The following is a 23,796-nucleotide window of genomic DNA, read 5'->3' as shown; positions in this document are numbered from 1 at the left end:
ACCACCTCCATGCCTGCCCCCCGGGTGGGCTATGCCATAGCAAATCTAACACAGACTATTGAGGCTGCCCCCTCCCCCCAACACCACTTCCCAACAGGCAGAACTCATTACACTCACCTGTGCTCTCACTCTGGCAAGTAACAAATGCGTCAATATATACACTGACTCTAAGTATGCTTACCACATCCTATACTCCTGCATGGCCATAGGGAAGGAGAGAGGACACATGACCACTCAGTGAGGGCCCATAAAAAATGGACATCTTATCAAGATATTTCTTGAGGCTGCACAACTCCCAAAGGAGGTTGGGGTCATGCACTGCAGAGGACACCAAACCTCCAATGACCCCATAGCCCAGGGAAACAAACTGGCAGATCTAACTGCAAAACAGACTGCTCAGTCATCAGGCCCCCACTCTTCCTCTCCCATTCAGGTCCTTCTAATGCCCCCTACATACACCCTTACCCCAATACACACCCGAAGAAATACAAAATCTCCAACAGTTGGGAGCACAGCGGAAGGACAACTGGTATACTCTCTCTGGTCACTATGTCCTCCCTACCACATAAACTTAGCAAATCCTTTTAGATCTCCATGATTCAGTTCATATAGGCTATGAACTCCTACTACGCCTTCTTCAGCCCTTATATTACTCTTCCCACATGGCCAAGTTACTTAAACAAATCACTCAAAATTGTCCTTTGTGTACTTGTTGCTCCAATCAAGGTGGCTTCCAAGTTCAATCCTTTCCTACCCACCAGGCCAGAGGATACACTCCTGGCCAAGATTGACAAATTGACTTTACTCACATGCCTCCCCACAAAAGGGCACACTATCTTCTAACCTTAGTAGATACCTTTTCAGGCTGGGTTGAGGCTTTTCCCTGCACTTCAGAGGATGCTATAGCAGTAACACATGCTCTCACCTCAGAAATCATCCCTTGTTTTTGTCTACCCACCAGCCTGCAATCTGATAACAGCCCGGCATTCATTTCCCAGATTACACAACCCACAGCACAGGCCTTACATATCAAATGGGACTTACATATACCATATCGGCCTCAGTCATCAGGCAAAGTAGAAAATCCAATCACCTCATAAAAACACACCTCACCAAGCTGTCCATGGAACTTCACATCCCTTGGACCCAACTTCTCCCTCTAGCACTCACTCGCTTGCAAGCTGCCCCCCGCAAACTCATTGGCCTCAGCCCCTTCAAACTTATGTATGGTAGACCCTTCACTCTCACACCTCTCCCTTCCAGCTCATCACCTTTAGGCCAGTATCTCCCTACCCATTTGCTCATTAGGGATCTTCTTTGGGAACAGGCCAACCTTCTATTACCTCATCCTTTCCCCACCACCCTCTCAGACTTTAAGCTGAGCCTGGGACAGCAAGTGTATATTAAAACCTGAATCCTAAAGCCCCTCTCGCCATGTTTGGAAGGGCCTTATACAGTACTTCTCACCACCACACGGCAGTAAAAGCACTAGGAAAGGCCCCTTGGTATCACTTATCCTTGGTAAAACTAGCACCTGAGACTTTACCCAAAAAATCTGTTAACACCAAGTCAGAGGGGTCCCTCTACTCAATCCCCAGCCCAACATCTCCTTACACTTCATCCATTTTAGGACCCACAAAATTGAAAACCTCCAGGACCTTCACTCTTCCCCCAGTCCCAGAAGAAGGATGATCTTTCCCCCAGCGATTATCCTCTCACTCTTGCAGTCCTGCTCCACGTCCTTCACACAGCAGCTGCTCCAAGTCTGGTCTCGACCTGCCACCTCCAGTGTTGAAGACATCCTTGAGTGGGTAACTGAATTAGCCTGGCAGGGCACCCTCTGTGATTACACTCCTGATGAGGTTACCCTCTACTCCTTTTTCCTACCATGCACCCTCTCAACCTCTCAGCCCCTGAACATTTGCCTTTTCTCTTCCTCCTGCTTCTTTTCCTAACAGAGACATATTCCACACCCTGTTCACAATGTATAAGCAAGGTCTTGGTGGGTGGAAGGACACTTTCCAATCTCCTGGGTCTGCCACCCAGAATCCTTGGGGGAGCCCTACAGGACACATTCACATCCCTGACATACGTTCCCACAACATGCTATGACCAGACAACTGCCACATCGTGTTCTTATGGGGGGTAAAAACCACTGGATTGTTCTTTCCAAAGGGGATTCTGCTGGAGTCCAGTGACCTCCCTGATAAAAGCATTTCTGTTTCACCCAAACCACTCACCTAGGCTATGGCGATAGGGGAGGATTTCAGGACAAAACACGTCGGACCTCTGACCATGATAGGCCTTATCCTTCTTCTTGGTCCCTGCCTCTTTTGGTGTTTCTCTAATTTCTTACATGAACATATGCAGGCTTTCACCTACCAAGATGTTGCCAAATTGTTCCTGGGAGGAGGATATCAGCCCCTGAGAACCATTGACCCTTCCCCAGAAGAATACAGACTCCCCACACAAAACCAATACCCTGACACCTAATTGTTTTACCTATCAACATAAATCTTTCATTTTTTTTCATATCTTCACCCATCTCCCGCAGGAGGTAGCTTCAGAAGAATGAGACCTTTGCCTCTTTTCCCTTCTCCCTATACTTAAAAGGCATGAATGATGGATCTTGGACGTGACCAGTGCCATCTTGGATGTGACTGGTGCCATTTGACAGACACTCAGTACACAATGGCCACCAGCCTTTCCCTTATGAGAAACCTTGTGGTTTCTGAGGAATAGAAACTCCTCCACACCAGCACCAAACACCTCCCTGATTACGGCAGCCTTCCTTACAACCTATATAAGCTCTCCCTCCCCAACGCTGGTTGCTGCTCCCCATTTTGAGTGCAGCCCGGCAGATTCTTTTCCTTTAATAAAGCTTAATCAGTACCCAGCATCTTGGCTCACTTTCTTTCAATTTCTAGGCCAGTTATTTCCCTCCTGGGATGCAGAATAGCTAATGAGCTATTGTTTGATTTTTGGTTTGTTTGGTTGTTGGTTTGATTTCACAGCCCACACCTCCTTCTCTTAAAGTGTGTATTTTGTTTTCCTACTTACCTTAAACTAAAATAAATATGATTTTTAAAAAATCTGTAATGATCTCTTAAGATATTTAGAGACAGTCGCTAATGTTCTAGACACAGCCTCTACTTTGTTCATTAGGGAAAGACTTTTGGAACACAGAATCATTTTACAGAATGACACCATCCCGTAAGTTATTCTTATCAGCCCGGCTGGGATACCCTGAACCTCTAACCCACCTTGTCAGCATTCAAACCACGCCCACCAAATTTAAGAAATGCAGTGTCTGTGCCTGGCTGTTGTGGAAAAGCTAAAATATTTTGGCCCCCAAATATATTTCTTAGACATATTTCAAGATGGCTAATTCAGAGACAGGAAAAACAAAATTAGCTAGAAGCCTACTTCTTTGCAGAAAGAAATTTACATCTGTATATGCAAACAGCCAGGCTTCCTCTGAAGTGCCCCTCCTTGAGCTGCTATCTATTGTTTCTGAGCAAAGCTGTGGGACTACCTGAGGTATTTTCATTTGCATACTAGATGTCTCTGCTTAACTTTAACTTCTGACTTCCTTCTTTCACCTATGACAAGACCTCGCCCTAGAACTTCAAAGAAACCTGGTCTCAGGCCGTTGTTCTGGGGCTTCTGCCTCCCCCCACCTTCTCTCTCATGATCAGCTTTGTTACTCCCGCTGAAATTTGGGACCTTATTTTCTTGTGATTCCCCCATGCTTTGCCATCTCCCTCCCAGCATGTTACATAATAAATTTGTTATGCCTTTTCTTCCCATTGATCTAAATTTGTCAGTGATTTTTATTAATAAACCTTTAGGGGTGAAGTTTCCTGTGGCCCCTACACTGTTCTCATCACCACTCTACAAACCACTTGTGGCTGCTTTGGAACACGAGTTCATTCTGGTCTGGGATACTTGAATTTGGTCAAGCCTTGTAATATAATACATCCTCAAACCAGGGTTTCAACAGACAAAAGTCTTCCAATGGATTTTCTCAATCTCTCATTAGAGAATCAGTTATAACAGGCCTGTGAGTGAAAAACTGCCCTTCGCACATATAGTTAGTGATAAAAGTTACCTCTAGAAAGAGCTGTCTTTGGAAAGGCTTGGTACCTGGGCTGGCATTGGGCTCTTTAACCTGCCCACAATCCTGCCGACTGGGACAAGCCTTAAGGCATATTGAGCTGAGGATAGGTTATGTAAATGTAAGGGTCATTTATTCTCACTAAGGGAACATCACAGAAGATTCTGAACACATAGATTGTACTGCAAGGGACCCTGAAGGGGTGGATTGCTGGGAAAATAGAATAATTTAATCAGGCCCCCTTGCCTTAGGTCTGGTTGGGGGTGGTGCTGCACATTCTTTGTAACAAAGGTGTGTGGGTAGAGTTAGTGCTGTTAAGGGACGCCCCAACCCCTACTGACCTTAACATATGCATTCTGCTTCTGTACAAGTCGCTTGCTAAAATAAATGGGGGAATAAACAGAGTAGCATGGCCAACGCCATTTTAGGTGGCTCTGCCATTTTAGCCTGAAAAGTCCCTATGGGGAATCCAGGGTGGGGAGGGGCTACAGGGCTAACCACAAAATTAGCTTATGTATCGCTGGCTTGCTTGCATTGGCTAGATTGTGTCAGGTGTGAAAAATTCCCACCTAGCTAAAACTAAAAGCTGCGAGAGGTTTCAACTCAGGGCTGCGCACTTCAATTGGCCTGTGTAGCCCTGGCTGCCAGAAATAAACTCTTTTCCCTTTCCTATCACCTGGTTCTCATGGGCAAATTTCTTTTACCCGTCGGATGTTGGCCATAACAATGCCCATGCTCAGTGCTGCCACTTGGCTGACATGTTGACTGCTTCAGGCATCTTCCCCGTGTGGCCATGCTCTCCAGCCTACGGCTCCAAGGACCTTTTTGCTGGTTATCTAGCTCATAGACCTACATGTGAAGCGTTTGTGACCCAGTCCGGACTACGGGCTTGAGGGTTCTGTGAGCTCCAGACCCAGCCGTAGCTCGATAGCTGGAAACACAACTCAACCCAGCTGGGTTTCCTGAAGAAGGGTATTTACTCTCCCCTTGTGTTAGCAGAGGCCAGAGTTCTGACTCAAATCCAGGTCTTTAGACTCCAAATTCTATGTAATCTCCATTATTGCCTTTGAGGAAGAATTGAGACAGAATAGGGCTAGGCCTGTGAACCAAACTGAATTCACTTTCCCTGCAGAGGACAATTTGTTACTTTTTTACTCCTCAATCATGAGACCCACAGAGTGCATGATTACCCTATGGCCCACCCTGATAAAATAAACTAAGAGGGGAACAGATATTTACTGAGTTGCAAAACCCCTCCCCCAAGGCTTGTTGAAATATAACTGCTAGCTTTATTTAAAAATCGTCATTATCCACCCATTCTTTCTTTTCCTATAATTATAAAAATTGTTATAGATTAACCCGAAGACCCCTTTAGGAGTTGCACACAGGATGTTCTTGGAATTGACCCCCTCACAACCACTGCAAAGGTATCAGAAATCATCAAGGCAAGATGCTGACATCAGTTGAGGAACTTCTTGCCTTTAAAAACCTTCCACAACTTCTCTAGGGGAGACAGCTTTTCTATTGCTGACTCCTTTATGCATAGATCTATCTCTTTTTAATAAAGCATTGCTTGCCTTCATTTCTGTTGGGTACATTGTTTATTTTGATGACATTGAGACCCAAGAGCTTAATTCAGTAACATTATTCTAACAAGCCAGCCAGGAGCCTAACAGCTTGGGTGCCAGGTCGGCCCCCGGGTTTTCAGTGGATTCCAACATTTGGAGTAATTTTGCTTTGGCAATATGCCAGGGCCTACCCAAACATGCTTCTGCAGGTTACCGGAAGACAACTGTATGTCCCATACTCCAAAAGGTAACACCAATGACTGACTGGAGAGCCTTGGGTGCCAGAGGAGACCACAACCACAAGAGGCAAGTAGCCATAGGAGCTATTTTTGCTCCTCTGCCTCTACTGCTGGTAAGACTTCCTCAGAGCACCCAGCCTTAATTTTGACAATGCTTAATTCTCTTTTACTCTTTCTTCTTCCCTTTTCTTCCTTTTTAAAGTGACTCCTGGACAACTACAGCTTAAACTCCCCTCAACCTATCAGAAGCATGCTCCCTCTGGCCAACAGCTTGCCCTGATGGGCCACTAGCAGGGGTGGGAGGGCCAATCCTGCATGGTGCAGATCTTGCTTGAATGGATTCCCCCCGACAGGGGATTCATGAGAATGGGGGAGATTCATTCTCATGTCATGCAGTGACTGGAAGCCTGGAAGCCACTAAAATTCTCTTTACCTTTCTCTGATTTTCTGAGCCCTCCCCTGCTGCTCAGTTGGATTGCATCCTCTGCAATATTGGTGCACCCTGGAGGGCTCCTGCCTGTGCTCTGTTTCTCTTTCTCAGAGCCCTCGCCTGCTGTTGTAAGTAACCAAGCCTTCATCTGGAGTTGACCGCAGTTGGATTGCTTCCCACCGCATGTCCTCACTGCTGTATAGGTGCACGCTGGAGGGCTCCTGGCTATGCTTTGTTTCTCTGATTTAAATCTAGTCAGTACTTTTCCCTTCTGTGCCAACAACAGTGACAGAACTGTTTTTATCAATTAGTGTGTCAGTGAAATAAGGATGAGTAAGAGGTTGGCCCTGCCCATTGAAACTAAGATAGAGCAGACCCCACTCTTCCTCTTTTCTTGTTGGTTGTTTGCTTGGTTAAACTTTTAGTTGAATGCTCTAAAGTAGGGAGGAAATTAAGGGTGGAAGTAAATATAACTTGGACTTGGTGAGGACCCAGCTAAGGAGGCTCCCTCCGTTGTCTTTAATTGCTCGTCTCCTCATGACCCTCTATGCCCAGCCGAAGTGGGATGAAAAGAGATCTTATAACTGCACCAATACCAAGCACAGGGACTTCTAGGTTGCTGTGAGTGGAGCCCAGGAGGGGTCCTATTACTGGAACCCCAGGTCCATCAAAGCCATCTTTCTAAAAACTAGATAGAACAAATCTAAGGAGTTAAGCTGAAAAACAGGAGCCAGGTTTGAAGACAAACTAGAACAATATGCAAGATTTAGGAACTGCATTAGTCCATTTCTGTGGCTTATAACAAAAATACTTGAAACTGGGTGATTTATAAAGAAAACGACATTTATTGATTACAGTTTCTGAGGCTGGGAAGTCCAAAGTCCATCTGGTGGTCGTGACAGTGACCCAGGGGTCTCACATTGCAAGATGGTAGAAGCAGAGACAGCAGAGAGAGCAAAAGACAGACAGACTCTCCTCTCCTTTTAAAGTCCTCAGAACCACGCCCCTGACCACCATTTTTAATCCATTCACTACTGCACGGTCCTACAATCCAATCACCTCTTCAAGGCTCCACCTTTCAATTACCATAATAGGATTTCCCACCCTCTTAACAGTCACAGTAGGGGCTAAGTTTCTAATACATAAAACTTGGAGGACATAATTCAAGCTTCAGGGAGTTTTAGGGGGACATAATGCAATCCACTACAGGCACACTGAGTAAGATCAGAGTAAGACAGATATATTCCATGCATTTTTCCTTACATGATGCTACTTCCCCTTCATAATGTACATGAAGGAAATAAAATACATGAAACTTTATTTCCCCTTTTTTCCATTTCAATTATAGCCAATCATTTAGAATGTCAAATTTTTCACTATACACATGCCCAAACTCTTAATGGCATGAAGTTTGTTTATTCCTTCTGAGTAGTCCTTCTTCAGGCTCTTTTTCAAGTTAGGTGAGATTTAACTCCAGGAATTCTACAGATTCAAACCGGAAGTCAGCCAATTTCAAACCTTATTTCCAGAAGAAAATAAAATTGCTGAAAATCATTACACAGTAGAGAAACATAATTTATGAAGAAATGCCCTGAAGTCTGTTTATGAAGAGTGATTTTCGAGCTGCCATGTTACCAGTGTGTCAATGGTCGGTCTCATTCCTTTTTATTTGGTCTTGGCTACCACTTTACCACTTTTCTGACTAACAGAGGTGCTGGATCTCAATCAGCTGTTAGATGATGAATCTGGTAACCCCAGTGAAAGTGCACGGTGTGTGTATGGGAGAAAAAGCAATAACTTTTCCTCACCTACCACGTGGTTCATATCTGAGGCACTTGTAACAAAAGACAGATTAACAAGAGAAAAGCACACAAATTTATTTGATATGAGTTGTACATGGCACAGGAACTTTCAGAAATGAAGACCTAAAGAAACATGGAAGTGTGTACTTTTATGCTGATGAGATTTGATGAAGAGTGGACAGTGGTGGAGAAGTGTGATTGGACAAGGGATATGCTGCAATGGTAATACTGGGCACTAAGCAAAGACTTTTTGTTCAGATTCTTCTTGGTCTCACTATGTCTTCAAGTATCAGGATGTTTCTATATCTAGGAATAGAAAGGGCACCTCTGGAAAGAAGGTCTTATGATCTTCTCCAGGGGAAGGTCAGCTTTATATCCTGATTTATCCTAGGCTTTATATCCTGATTCAGGGAAGAAGGTCAGAGAATTCTTTCCATGTTTTATGTCCTGCTTCAGAGTAGAAGAAGGGAAGGTAGGAGTGGTCTTCCTGCTCCTTCCACTTTCTCAAATATCAAGGTGCATTATTTGGGGAGTAGTAAGTCCTGAACCCCATTGTATGAAAAGAAAAAAAGAGAAATAAATGGAAGAAGAAAGGAAGGAAGGAAAGAAGGAAGAAAGGAGGGAATGGAGGAAAAACTATTGGTTTACAGGTCAATTCTATTTTGAGTTGAGGAAACCTCCTAGCCATTTGGGTTTTGGAATTCACTCTATTGGAGATTTTATAGGAATACCATCACTTGCTTAGTACTAGATACCAAATGTGGAGAATTCACTTTTATGTGATTGAAGCATCATAAGATAGTAAGAGAATGTGGGTTTGGCAGACACACCTGGATTTGAATTAAGTCCCTGTCACTTACTACTTGTATCACCTTATGAGTTTCCTTCATCTCTCTGCTTCAGTTTCCTCATCCATAAAATCAGTTTTCTGAGAGACTGAACAACCATTGCAAGTCATGCACCACATCTTATTCAAGGGGACTGAAATTTGTTTACAAGATATTCATCAGCAAATTTTGAAGCATGGACTTTGCTACAAAAAGAATCTCTGTAGACTTCTACTTCTAACCATGATGAAGTAATAGAGATCAAAACAATAAAAAAAGCAGACAAAATATATGAAACAATGGTTTTCAAGACAACAGACATTGGACAACAAAGGACAATTAAAGATCCTTGAAAAAGGGGAAACAAATTATGTAAGCCCTATAATTATCCCAGGTTAATATCTGGGGAGAGTTTCGAGGCTCCTGTAGGAGAAGGGACCCGGGTGGAGCCCAGCAGAGTGAACTGGGAAAACAGAGCTGGGTGTCTTGGGAGGCAAAAGCAGCCAGAACTTGCCAGGCAGAGTACTGGATAGAAGAGACACACAGAAAGGACACCCTGGAGTGCTACTGAGGGTCTCCCTTGAGTCTGAGTACTGATCACTGTGTGTGTGTGTGTGTGTGTGTGTGTGTGTGTGTGTGTGTGTGTGTGTGTGTGTGTGTGTGAAAGACAGAGACAGAAACATACAGAGAGAGAGAGAGAGAGAAAACTACCAAAGGCTCAGGAAGGAACCACGTAAAATGAATAGAGGAAGCTCACATAGACCTAAAACAATGTTCTTCCCTTCAGACCAGAAAATCTCATAACTAATGGGTTATCAGGTAGAATACACAGAAGGGCTTTGCCTCAGTAGTGGAACAATATTAACTCTAAAATAAACACTGAAGAATATTTATAAAAGTAAGAATTTTGAACACACACCAAGGTAAAGTTCACAATAAATTCAATCAAAAATTACCAGAAATGCAAAAAGCAGAAAAATACGACCCATAACTAGGAAAAAAATCAATCAATGAAAATGAAACCAGAACTGTCACAGATGATAGAATTAGTGGAGTAGGACATTAAGACAGTCATAATGACCATATTCCATATGTTCTAAGAGAGAGAGGTAAAGTTGAGAATGTTAAGTAGAAACATGATTTTTTTTTTTTAATAACCAAACTTTTAGAGATGAAAACTACAATCTCTGTGATGAAAAATAACTAGATGGAATTAATGGCAACTAGGCATTGCAGAAGAAAAGATTAATGAACTGGAAGGCATACAATAAAAAATGAAAAAGAGTAAAAGCAGCTGGAGAAATAAGAAAACATACATACAGAGGAAGAAATATGAGGATGGCAGAATATTTCTTGTTGAAAAAAATGCACATGAAATGTGAGCAACATTTTTAAAGTACTCAAAGAAAAAACTGTCACCTAGGATTTTGCACTCAGTGAAATATTTTTGAAAACAAAGGTGAAAAAAAGACTTTTTCAGACATACAAAAGCTGAAAAATACTCATCAGCAGCAGATACATATAAGAAATCTTAAAAAATTGTTTAATGTCCCTTAATGTGGATGGAGTGGTATCGGGTGGAAATATAGACTGATACACCATAATTAAGATCACTGAAAATGCTAACTATGTAGGTAAATATCTACGATTTTTTTCCTTAATGTTTAAATAATCAACTATTTAAAGCAAAAGTAGTAACAAAGAATTGTGGATCACTGAAAATGCTAACTATGTAGGTAAATATCTACGATTTTTTTCCTTAATGTTTAAATAATCAACTATTTAAAGCAAAAGTAGTAACAAAGAATTGTGGGGCATTCAAAAGATCCAAATAGTGCCTCATTGCAAGGCTGAACTGGCTTCAAGCATTCTACTCACATGTTCTCCTCCTCTTCCTCTTCCAGTCAGCTACAGCAACTGTGAAGGCCCTGAACCCCAAAGCCAAAGTGGCCCAAGACACTAAGGGGCTGCAAGACATGCTGAGAACCAACTTGAGGCCTAAGGCCACCATGAAGATGCTTATTTCCGCTGCTGGAGCCATCAAGCTCGCTGAAGATGGCAACGTGCTGCTTCAAGGAAGACAAATCCAACACCCAACAGCCTCCTTGGTAGCAAAAGTAGCAACAGCCAGGATAAGCCACCTGGTCACATCACTACATCCAATGTCCCAACCACAGCAGAGCCACTGAAACAGTTGGATTGCTACATTCTGAAGCTGTTCATCCCAGAGCAGTAACAGAAGGATCTGAAGCTTCAAAAGAAAAAGCACTTCACTTTTTGGAACAAGCCAAAGTAAGCAAAGAGATGGGCAGGGAAGCACATATAGATATGGCTGGGACATCTCTGTGTGCTAAGGTTCATGTTGAACTTGCTATTTTCATAACAGAAGCCTTGGAGGACTCCATTTTGGTTGTTAAAAAATGAAACAAACCTATTGACCTCTTCATAGTTGAGATCATGGAGATGAAACATGACACCAGCTTAGTTAGAGGACTTGTTTTGGATCCTAGAGCATGGCATCCTGATATGAAAAAAAAAATTAGTAGGAGATGTGTTCATCTTCATGTGCAATGTGTCATTAGAATCTGTGGCTCACTCGGGAGAGTGCAGCGCTGGGAGCGCCGGGGCCACGGGTTTGGATCCTATATAGGGATGGCCGGTGCGCTCACTGGCTGAGCGCGGTGCTGGCGACACCAAGCCAAGGGTTACGATCCCCTTACCAGTCACACACACACACACAAAAAATGAATTTCTGAAATAAGAAGTGAATTCTGGTTTTTAAAGTAAGAGTGCAGAAGAGAGAGAAACTAGGTAAATGCTCAAGGAAAATTCATTGAAGGTAGAGTTAAAAAATAATGAAACTGACAAAAAAAAGTCTATGGTGATTTAGACAAAGGATTTGTTGTTATTAATCAAAAGGGAATTAACTCCTTTTTCTTAGATGCTTGTGCTGAAGAAGGCACAGTAGCTCTACACAGAGCTAAAAAGAGAAATATGGACAGGCTGACTCTGTGAAGAAAAATATAACTTTAACATGTGCAATTTGCTTCTATACTAATAAAAACGAGAAAACATAACTAATGCCATTTTAAGTAAGGCAGCTTCTAAGGGGATATGCAGAGGCCAGGCAAGTCAAGACAGGCCCAGGCACGCTAAATTCCAGGAAGGGAGTAATCACTGCCCAGTTCCAGGAACTGACCAGTTCCTTATCTAGAGGCCACCTGGCTAAAAGAAAGATAAACGATTGGGAAATACACTATTCCTTATTGGTGTGCCAGCCCGCTAAAGCCCACCAATAAATCCAAAGGTCACTTCTGATAACCTGTAAACAGTAAACAACTCATCCTGTTGCCAAAGTCTGTCTAAAAAAAACTGTATAAAAAGTGCTTGTGTTAAGAGCTCGGGGTCACTCCTGTCCAGGAGACTGAGTGACCCCAGCATGCTGGAATAAACTCCTCTTGCTTGATTGCAGCGGTCTCTGTCTCATGGTCTTTGTGAGGTGAGCCATCCTGACATGTGGGATTTGTGCACGGTGCACAAGTCTTACATTTTTGGTGCGTTGGCCAGGAAGCGGCTCTCTCTCTCTGGGACCAGAGACTAGAGAATGGAGGATCGCTCGAGCAGGTACCAAAGTTGTCTTTGTGTCTTTGTTGTCTACTGTAATCTGGTTTCGGCTTTTCGGTGGCTCTGAGACAGAGTCATCAGTCTGGTTTCAGCTTTTCGGTGGCTCCAGGAGGGAGTCATCAGTCTGGTTTTGGCTTTTCGGTGGCTCTGGGATGGAGCCATCAGTCTGTAGTGGTCATAGCGGCGGGTAGACATAATGGCATGTCACAGCCACAGGAATCCTTGAGGATGCTCCAGATTCCTCTGTGGGAGACGAACAAGTTCGGCTCCACGGGAGATCTCTAGGAAGGAGACCCCTCCCGAGTTCTTGGATAATCTGGTTGTGACACGCGTGGCAGGAGTGCATCAGTGTTTTGGTTTTTGTTTGTATGGTTGCGTGTGTGTTGGGACTGACGATTTTCTGGGGTGACATGGGGCAGACTGTCTCAACCCCTTTAAGTCTGACTCTGAAATACTAGACTGACATGAAGGACAGAGCTAATAATTTGTCTGTGCAACTTAAAAGAATAAGTGGGCAACACTTTATTCTTCGGAGTAGCCGGCTTTCCAACTTGGGTGGCCTGCTGAAGGTTCCTTCTCTCCACCACTGATCACGGCTGTAAAAAGAAAGATTTTTAGTTCTAAAAGTCACCCAGACCAGATACCTTATATCATAGTCAGGGAAGATCTAGTCACGGATCCTCCTCCGTGGGTCCATCCCTTTGTACCCCTAACAGGTCCTTCAGCTATATATGCCCTGCGAGAAATGGAAAAGAAACCGGAGGTCCTGCCGTCCACTGACCTGGTCTGGCTTCTTTCTGATCCTCCTCCTCCTCCCTATCCCCCTTCCCTTCGCCCACAGGCAGCTCATCATTTGGCCCCGTTAGAGCCTTCGGCCCCACCAGAGGATCCACAAAGAGCCCAAGAAGATCCTGTGCGGGGGGCACGCAGTAGGTGGGCAGCTTCTCCGGAGGCGATACCTATCTTCCCCCTGCGGGCTTATGGCCCTCCTGATGAGGAGGGCAACCAGCCCTTACAGTACTGGCCTTTCTCCTCTTCCAATCTTTACAACTGGAAATCTCAAAATCCCCCTTTCTCTGAAAACCCCCAGAGTCTCACTAACCTTGTAGAATCCCTTCTCTTTACTCATCAGCCCACCTGGGAGGACTGCCAGCAGCTCCTCCAGGTCCTGTTCACCACCGAGGAGAAACAATGGATCCTCCTGGAGGCTCGAAAGAACGTTCCAGGAGCCGATGGGTGACCTACCCTCCTCCCTGATGTCATAGATGCAGGGTTCCCGTTGACCAGACCTAACTGGGATTTCAACTCGGCAGAAGGTAGGGAGCACCTGAAGGTCTATTGCCAGGCTCTAATGGCAGGTCTCCGAGGGGCAGCAAAATGCCCCACCAATTTGACTAAGTTAAGAGAGGTAATCCAGGGTCCCAATGAGTCTCCATCAGCATTTTTTGAGAGACTCGTGGAGGCGTTCTGTCAGTTTACCCTGTATGATCCTAGTAGTGAGGAGCACAAGGCTACAGTGACAGTTGCTTTTATTGACCAGTCTAGTAGAGACATCAGGAAGAAACTGCAGAAGCTTGAAGGGTTACAAGATAAGTCGTTGAGGGAATTAGTGCAGGTGGCTGAAAAGGTTTATCATAATAGAGAGACAGAGGAGGAAGAAGAAGAAAGAAAGCAGAAAGAGCAGGAAGCTAAAGAAATAAAGAGAGAAAAGCGCCAAGAAAGAAATTTTCACAAAATTCTGGCCACTGTAGTCAGGGAAACTAATAAGACAGTACCAAGCAACAGGAAGGGACCCCTAGCAAAGGATCAGTGTGCGTACTGCAAGGAAAAAGACATTGGGCTTGAGAATGCACCAAGAAAAAGAAAAAGCCTCAGGCCCCCAAAGTCTTGGCCCTGCAGGAGGACAGTGATTAGAAGGGATGGGGTTCGGACCCCCTCCCCGAACCCAAGGTTATCTTAACAGTGGAGGGGAAGCCTACTCAGTTCATGGTAGATACTGGAGCTGAACATTCAGTGTTGCGACAGGCAGATGGACCCCTCTTAAATAAAAAGAAGTCTTGGGTACAAGGGGCTACAGGGAACAGACAGTACTCATGGACTACCCGAAGAACGGTGGACTAGGCGTGGGCCGGGTATCTCACTCGTTGATTGTCATTCCTGAGTGCCCCTACCCACTACTGGGAAGAGACCTCCTCACCAAAATGGGTGCTCAAATTCATTTTGACCCCGAGGGACCTCGGGTGGTAAACCAACAAGGAAAGCCTCTCCAGGTATTAACTCTCAGGCTGGAAGATGAATACCAGTTGTTTGAAAAACAAGGGCGGGAGACCGGGCAGATGGGCTGGTGGTTAGAAAACTACCCCCAGGTGTGGGCAGAAACTGCAGGGATAGGGAAGGCTAAAAACTGGCCCCCCGTCCACGTAGAGCTGAAGGCTCAGGCCAGTCCTATAGCAGTCCGACAATACCCAATGTCCTGAGAGGCACACCAAGGCATCCGACCCCACATTGCCCATTTGCTCCAGCTGGGGATCCTACGGAAGTGCCAATCAGCCTGGAACATGCCCTTGCTGCCAGTCTGAAAACCTGGGACTAACGACTACCGGCCGGTCCAAGATCTCCGAGCGGTTAACAAACGTGTGGCCGACCTCCATGCCACCGTCCCTAATACCTGTAATCTTTTAAGTTCTTTACTTCCAGACAGGACCTGGTAGTCAGTACTGGACCTCAAAGATGCCTTCTTCTGCTTACCACTGGCTGTAAAAGGTCAAGAGTACTTTGATTTTGAGTGGAAAGACCCAGAGACTGGCCTAGCAGGGCAACTCACATGGACCCACCTGCCTCAAGGGTTCAAAAATTCACCCACCATCTTTGATGAGGACCTCCACCAAGACTTGGCTATGTTGTAGGCCTCTAACCCCCAGGTAACTCTGTTGCAGTATGTAGATGACCTCCTCCTGGCAGCAGCCGATGAGGAACTGTGTCTGGAAGGGACAAAGCATCTCCTCACAGAGTTGGGAGAACTGGGCTATCGAGTCTCCACCAAAAAAGGCTCAGATCTGCAAGCGACAGTTCAGTTACCTGGGGTACCTTCTTAAAGACAGGAAAAGATGGTTATCTGAGGCCAGAAAAGAGACAGTATTTCACATCCCACCACCCACTAACCCAAGACAAGTCAGGGAATTTTTAGGTACTTCCAAGTTCTGCGGCCTATGGATACCTGGTTTTGCTGAGATGGCAGGCCCGTTATATCCCCTCACTAAGAACAGTCAGCCCTTCAAGTGGGGAAAGGAAGAAAAACAGGCTTTTAACAACATCAAGATGGCCTTAATGTCCGCACCGGCTCTGGGGCTCCCTGATGTAACCAAGCCCTTCCACCTATATGTGGCAGAAAATAAGGGGGTTGCAAAGAGGGTCCTAACTAAAAAACTGGGGCCCTGGAAAAGGCCTGTAGCATATCTGTCAAAAAACTAGACCCAGTAGCCTCGGGGTGGCCAGCTTGTCTGAGGATCATAGCGGCAGTAGCTGTTCTGGTAAAAGATGCTGACAAGTTGACTATGGGACAGAGTTTGGTAATTTCAGCACCTCATGCCTTAGAGAGTATTGTACGCCAGCCCCCCCACAAATGCTCACATGACTCACTATCAGACTCTGTTACTGAATTCAGACCGAGTTACTTTTGCTCCCCCAGCGAGCTTAAATCCAGCCACGTTGCTCCCAGACCCTGACCTTGACCCTCCTATCCATGACTACCAACAAGTGCTTGCTGAGGCACATGGATGGCAGAAAGACTTGTCAGATCAGCCTCTGACGGACGCCAAAGCCACCTGGCTTACTGAGGGTAGCAGTTTCCTGGAGGAAGGAGTATGAAAGGCAGGAGCCTCTATAGTAGACGGCCAGAACCTGATATGGGCACAGCCCTTACCTGCAGGAACATCTGCTCAGAAGGCAGAACGTATCACCCTCACAAAAGCCCTTGAACTAGGAGAGGGCAAAAGAATCAACATCTGTACGGATAGCAGGTATGCCTTTGCCACTGCCCATGTGCATGGTGCCATCTATCAACAGTGGGGCCTGCTAACCTCTGGAGGAAAAGAAATCAAAAACAAGGCAGAGATTGTAGCCCTGCTAGAGGCCCTTCACCGACCGCTAAAATTGAGTATTATACACTGCCTGGGCCACCAGAAAGGGGATTCCCCCATCGCCAGGGGAAACAACTTGGCCGATTCTGAGGCAAGGGTGGCAGCCCACAGGTCCACGTCTATTCTATTAGTTAACGTCCCTGACCTAGAAAAGCCCAAGTTTAAATACTCTGCTGAGGACGTAGCAGTGATCTCAAGGGACTCTAATAACTATTATAAGCAGGAAAAAGGGCGCTGGCATGCAGCGTCAGGGAAGCCTATCTTGCCACAAGAACAAGCATGCGCCATGATCAAACAAATGCACCAATGGACTCATCTGGGAGTAAACAAATTGGTCCAAACTGCCCTAAGAACAAAATATCATATCATAGGGCTAAAACAATTAGTAGAGCAGATAGTTAAAAGCTGTGTACCTTGTCAAAAAGTAAATGTCTGCAAAAATACAGCAGGACCTGCCAAGAGACTTAGGGGAGACAGACCAGGAGTATATTGGGAAGTAGACTTTACAGAAATCAAACCAGGCAGATATGACTACAAGTATCTCCTAGTTTTTATAGACACCTTCTCCGGATGGGTAGAAACATTTCCAATGAAACAAAAAACAGCCACAGTCATGGTCAAGAAAATCCTGGAAGAAATCTTCCCACGCTTTGGGGTGCCCAAGGTAATCGGGTCCGACAATGGACCCACCTTCGTTGCCAAGGTAAGTCAGGGAGTGGCCAGATACCTTGGGGTCAATTGGAAATTAAATTCTGTCTATAGACCCCAGAGTTCAGGACAGGTAGAAAGGATGAACAGGACTCTAAAAGAGACCCTGACTAAATTAACCATGGAGACTGGTGTGGACTGGGTGGTGCTCCTTCCCTTGGCCCTGTTTAGAGCTAGGAACACCCCCTCCTGGTTCAACCTGACTCCCTTTGAAATTCTCTATGGTACCCCTGCCCCCTTGACTTTACTGGGGGATGCCTTTGAACCCGTTTGCCACAGTAACAGTGACTTATATGCCAGGTTAAAAGGACTGCAAGCAGTGCAGAAAGAAGTCTGGATGAAGCTGGTGGCCGCCTATAAGCCTGGGACCCCTGAAGTTTCTCACCAGTTCCAGGTTGGGGACACAGTCTATGTAAGGCAACACCACTCCCAATCTCTGGAACCCTGCTGGAAGGGACCTTACTTGGTGCTCCTGATGACACCAACGGCTATAAAGGTAGATGGGATCTCTGCTTGGATCCATGCCTCGCACATAAAACCTGCACCACCAGAGGACCAAGGACCGGGAGATGCCGCCTGGAGAGTCCAGAATTCCAAGGAACACCCCTTAAGACTGAAAATTGTTTGGACACCCTAAATGTTGTAAGATGAAACTCTCTTGCTCCTCTTATGCCTAACAATTCTCTTCCAGGGCCCAAGAGCTAGCAGCCCACATATCCCCAGAAATTTCACTTGGTATGTTGTAAATGGGGCGGGAGATACAATCTGGAGTCAATCCAAGGTGACTACAGGAGGGTGGTGGCCTGACTCATTTCCAGATGTGTGTAAACTAGCTTTAGGAGCCCCAGGCAACTGGGATTTAGAAGGATACTTTGATCCTCGCAGGCCCCCTTCTATCCCCTCCCCACCGGAGTGCCGTGAGCTCGATCCATGGGGGGGTTGCTCTACAGCAAAGCAGAGAAGTATGCTGAGTGCCCTCACCTTCTATATGTGCCCTGGGTTCCACCGTAGCAGAGCACTAAACTATCGGTGTGGGAGTAAAGCAGATTATTTCTGCAAAAACTGGGGCTGTGAGACCACGGGAGACATATATTGGCATCCCTCATCCTCCTGGGACTATATAAAGGTAACTGCTAATTGTACCCACCCCTCTCCCCCTGCTGAAGGGTGGGCAGGCCGATCGGGAAGCAACAACTTTTGGTGGACACAGGTCTGTACCTGCAGTGGGTGGTGTCACCCCTTCAGAATGTCTTTCACAGAAGCAGGGAAAAGGGTAGCGGATGGGACAAAGGATATATGTGGAGATTAAGGTTTTTTAAAGAGAGGTATGATGATGGGCTGTTGTTTACCATCAAGCTAAAAATAGAAACCCAGTGTACTGCCATAGGCCCAAATAAATACCTAATTCCAGGGGTAAAACCGAAGACTACCCCAACACCCCCGGGTACCCAACCAGAGCTCTCAGTCCCCACTGCAGGGTCAGAGGCTGCAGCACCAAAGGAAATAACTCAGCCCCGAGACAAATATTTCATGATTGATATATGCACAAGAAAAAGGGGGGATTGTGAAGAAAAATATAACTTTAACATGTGCAATTTGCTTCTGTACTAATAAAAATGAGAAAACATAACTAATGCCATTTTAAGTAAGGCAGCTTCTAAGGGGATATGCAGAGGCCAGGCAAATCAAGACAGGCCCAGGCACGCTAAATTCCAGGAAGGGAGTAATCACCACCCGGTTCCAGGAACTGACCAGTTCCTTATCTAGAGGCCACCTGGCTACAAGGAAGATAAACGATTGGGAAATACACTATTCCTTATCGGTGTGCCAGCCCACTAAAGCCCACCAATAAATCCAAAGGTCACCTCTGATAACCTGTAAACAGTAAACAACTCATCCTGTTGCCAAAGTCTGTCTAAAAAAAACTGTATAAAAAGTGCTTGTGTTAAGAGCTCGGGGTCACTCCTGTCCAGGAGACTGAGTGACCCCAGCATGCTGGAATAAACTCCTCTTGCTTGATTGCAGCAGTCTCTGTCTCGTGGTCTTTGTGAGGTGAGCCATCCCGATACGTGGGATTTGTGCACGGTGCACAAGTCTTACAACTCCTGCTTATGGTGGGGTGGCTCTTAATTCCTTTGATGATCTAAATGGTGACTGTTTGGGACATACAGAACCAGTTGAAGAGTATACAATGGGAGAACAGAAGATAATCTTTATTTAGAAATGTAACAATCCTTGCTGTTGTGTGCTTCCAGGTGCTCTGATTAAGTATAAGTCCAGTGTCGAGGGCAGGGCCACTTGGAGTCCAAGATTTGCTGATGTGTTTCTCATTATTCCCAAGATTCTTCCTCAGAACATTGGTTTTGACCTTCAGGAAATATTAAAGTTGAAGCAGAAAATTCAGAATCAGGTCAACTTGTGGGTGTGGCCTTGAACACAGGTGAGCCATTGGTAGCAGCAGAAGCAGGCATATGGGAGCATTATTATGCAGAGCAGCAACTCTTCACTCCTGTCTGTGATTGCCACCAGCACTCTCCTGGCTGATGAGATCATGCGGGTTGGAATGTCTTCTCTGAAAGGTGGCAGTGAAGCTTCCCTTCTATCATCTGAATCATGAAGACTCTATAGGTTGACCCCAAGAATATTGCTATGGCAGTTTTGCCCAAGCTTCAAATGATTTTCAAAGGAATTTTCGTTGAAAAAGAATATGAAAAAAGGAGAGAATACTGACATCTATTCAATTTCTGAAGTTCTGAAATTATAATTACAGTATTTTTTAAATTGCAGTAAAGTGTGCACACATAAATGAGGCCTTTTCATCCAATAAACAGGATGTTTTGCTTTGGCTGCAATGACATAAAATTACATATTGGATAAGTATATGTCAGCTACCTAGTTATTAAATATTCCTTGAAGAGCAAATTTTAATGGTTTATTTTTCCTTCTTTTGGATGTATTTTAATTTATCCAAATGTTTCCTATTGCTAAGCATTAAAATTTAAAATTTTTATGCTAATATAAATAACACTTAAGTAAATTAAGATTTTGAAAGCATCCCTATTTCCTTAGTATAAATTATTATGAATAAAATTAATGGATCAGTTGGAATTTCCATGCTTTTGAAATAGCCTTGCTAACATGCTCCCCCAGAAAAGTTAAATTGTGGTGGGTAGAAAGATTGGTGAACTACAGGCCAGGCAGTGAAAGAGCTGTAAGTATAAAATGATAAAAATGGAATTAGAGGAGGCAGAGGTATAGAGATGACTGAGGACATGGTGAGAGCCCCTGGACATTTGCTTATGCTGAAATACCCATCCCAAACCCTCCAGTGTCATCTTCTCCTTGCCCAAATTGCTGTCCTCTCCTGCACATTTCCACAAAATTGTTTTTATACAGTGAAGTTGGGTGCTACTAAGTTTTGTATTTTGAGGGTTTGACAGTTGTCTGTGAGTGAGTGTGCAATAAATGTTAAATTGAAGCCTTAATAAAAGAAAAAAGAAAGAATTTGGAGAGAGGGGTCAGAACACAGTACAGTGAAAATAGATGACAGCAATAAGCCAGAGGACAGGAGGGTAAGAGATGGAAGTATCCTACGGTGAGGTTCTCATGCTATAAATGAAGTTGCAAAACATCACTGGAACAAAGACTGGGATACGTTAAAATTCAATACCATAAATGGTAAAGCAAAAAGTAAAACAACGAGACAAGGAATTTGAGATAATAAACGAAGAAAAGGAAGATAAAATAAGGTAATAAAAAAATACTTAATCTAGAAGAAGACAGTAAAAGAGGAAAAGGGGGAAATTAACAGATGGGGCAAATAGAAAACAAGTAGCAAGATGATAATTATGATCTTAAATCCACCCATGTCAATCATATTAACTGTTAAGTGTTATATGGGCCCCTAAGGAAAAAGCATTGGTCATCAGACAGCATGACAATAACAATGAGTAACTAGAGCTCTCATACGCTGATGACCGAAATGTGAAATGGCACACTCACTTTGAAAAACAGTTTGGCAGTTTCTTAAAAGGTTAAACATACACCTAATGAAATGTTCCAGCCTATCCACCCCTAGTTATTTACCAAAGAGAAACGAGAGCATATGTCCACACACACTTGTACATAAATGCTCACCGCAGCTGTATTTGTAATAACTATACATTAGAAACAGTACCCATCTCTATCAACATGTGAGTGTGCAAACAAATTGTTCTGTATTCATACTACTCAGCAATGAAAAGGAATGAATGACTGATACGCTCATGATGCGATGAATCGCAAAATAATTATGCTGTGTGAAAGAAGCCAGAGAAAGTAAGACTATATGCTGTATTATTCCATTTATATAAAATTATAGTAATTGCAAATTAATCTATAATGACTGAAAATAGATCAGTGATTGCCTGAAGGCTGAAGGGATGGAAGGTCAGGAGGGAGGAATTAGCCAGGAATACAAGAAAATGTTTGGGGGTTGTGAATATGTTCATTAGCTTGATGGTGGTGATGGTCTCACTATCCAAAGAGTTATTAAACTATACATGTTGGATATGTAGTTTATTGTATGTATGTCAATTATACCTCAATAAGTTATGAAAACCAGAACAAAAGAGAAAAAAGCTATATAATATGCTAGGTAAGGTATACAAGATGCTGTGGATATATTAAAAAACAATTTATTTCTTACAGAGATGTCCACACTCCTGGGGCCCAAAGTGTCCATAACTGAAGAGGGTCCCACAAAGCTCTCTTTGCTCCAGCGAGAATACCTTGTCCTCCCCCAGCACGTGCTGCTTTCATGTACCAGTGTGTCTTAGACCCTCACGCCTAAGTTCCATCATGCTCAGCATCTTTGTTTCCATCGTTCACCAAAGAAGCTCAAGATTCCCGAGTCATCTCCTGACTTTCATTTCCTTAAGACTCTGTAGGTTCTCTAATCTGACTTTATTTCCCACCTTTCCCCAACCCCACACACCCTTCCCTAGTACCCTCTGGAATTTTTTATTTGTCCTCAGCAAAATCCATTATCAATGTCTTGTCTGCACATCACATTTACCTTCTTGCTCTGAGATTTGGTTGAGCCTTGAGAACACGCCTTTCCCGTAACCCTCCCAAAGGGCAAATATTTTCTTGCCTCTTGTATCACGTGATGTGGGAGTGGGGTGGGTAGAATTTTTGCTCCTCCTTGCCACTTTCAGACCATTGACACTTTCTCCTCCCTCAAACCCTTAGCTTGTTGAAGCTCATGCTTGCAACAAGCTTATTGCCTTCTATTTTTCCTCGTTGTAGATATCTATGGACTCCTGAGTTTTCTCCCTAACTACTGTTTTAGCACTTGGCTCACTCTCTCTCCCTCCAATACTAGTCCTGTCATTATTCTTACTGATTTTAATATCCATACTACGGATATTAAAATAAAATAAATAAATAAAATAAAATATGGATTTTATTTTTCAAAGATGGCTACAACAATATCTCCCATTCCACACATTCTTCAGCAATGTTTCCTTGCCCCTCTCATCAAGAGTTGGAATCCATTCTCCCCATACCTTGGAATTTGTGTGGGCCCTGAGATTGCTTCTACTAATAGAATATAACATCACTGACACTGTGCTAATCTGGGGTGCAGCCCTTAACTGGCTTGGCAGCTTCTGCTTTCTGTCTCTTGGAACACTAGTTCTTGCGACTCTTCCCTTTGGAACCCAGCACCCATGATGTGAGAAGTTCAAACTACACAGAGAGACCATATGTTGGCACTCTGGTTAACAGCCCAGATGAGCTCCCAGCCACCAGCATTGACTGTTAGCCATATGCGTGCACCACCCTGGACCTGCAGCCAGATGAGTGCTCAGAAGCCCAAAACTCCAACTGGCATCTTGATGCAACCACATGAGAGACCCCATGGAGAACTGCCTGGCTAAGCCCAGTCAACCCACTGTAGGATGAGAGACTTTTGTTTGAATTAAGTTTTGAAAAGATTTGTCATGTAACAACACGTAGTTGGAACATATGCAGATGATGCTTCCAATATTCCAGTCTGACAATTCCTTTATCTCTTCTCCTGCCATGATCTTGTCTTCTAATCTACTTTTACATAGTATCCCTCAGTCAGGTGCTACATCGTGCCATTACTAATAACTCGTAAACTTAATTTCAAGGTCTCCCTTCCTTGACTTCCACAGCCTATCTTTCTATGTCAGTCAATCTAGTGCTCCCACTCTAACAATTCCTCAACTGCCGTAGGACCTCCAACTCATCGATCTATCCATCTCTCACTTTCTTTTGTAATCTCACTTTGATCCTTCCTTTGCTTAGATTTTAAGGCCCAAGGCAATTATTACT

At 44.2% G+C, this 23,796-nt stretch overlaps 1 pseudogene; it reads left to right on the top strand.

Moving 5' to 3' along the window:
- Positions 1 to 5,941: 5,941 nt before the first annotated feature.
- LOC134370701 (T-complex protein 1 subunit zeta-like) lies at positions 5,942 to 20,071 on the top strand (annotated as a pseudogene).
- The last annotated feature ends 3,725 nt before the right edge of the window (positions 20,072 to 23,796 follow it).

The sequence above is a fragment of the Cynocephalus volans genome, chromosome 2 (genome assembly GCF_027409185.1).
Source record: "Cynocephalus volans isolate mCynVol1 chromosome 2, mCynVol1.pri, whole genome shotgun sequence".
In the NCBI taxonomy this organism is placed as follows: domain Eukaryota; kingdom Metazoa; phylum Chordata; class Mammalia; order Dermoptera; family Cynocephalidae; genus Cynocephalus; species Cynocephalus volans.
The sequence above is the reverse complement of the archived record's forward strand: the minus strand, read 5'-3'. Positions and strand labels throughout refer to the sequence as shown.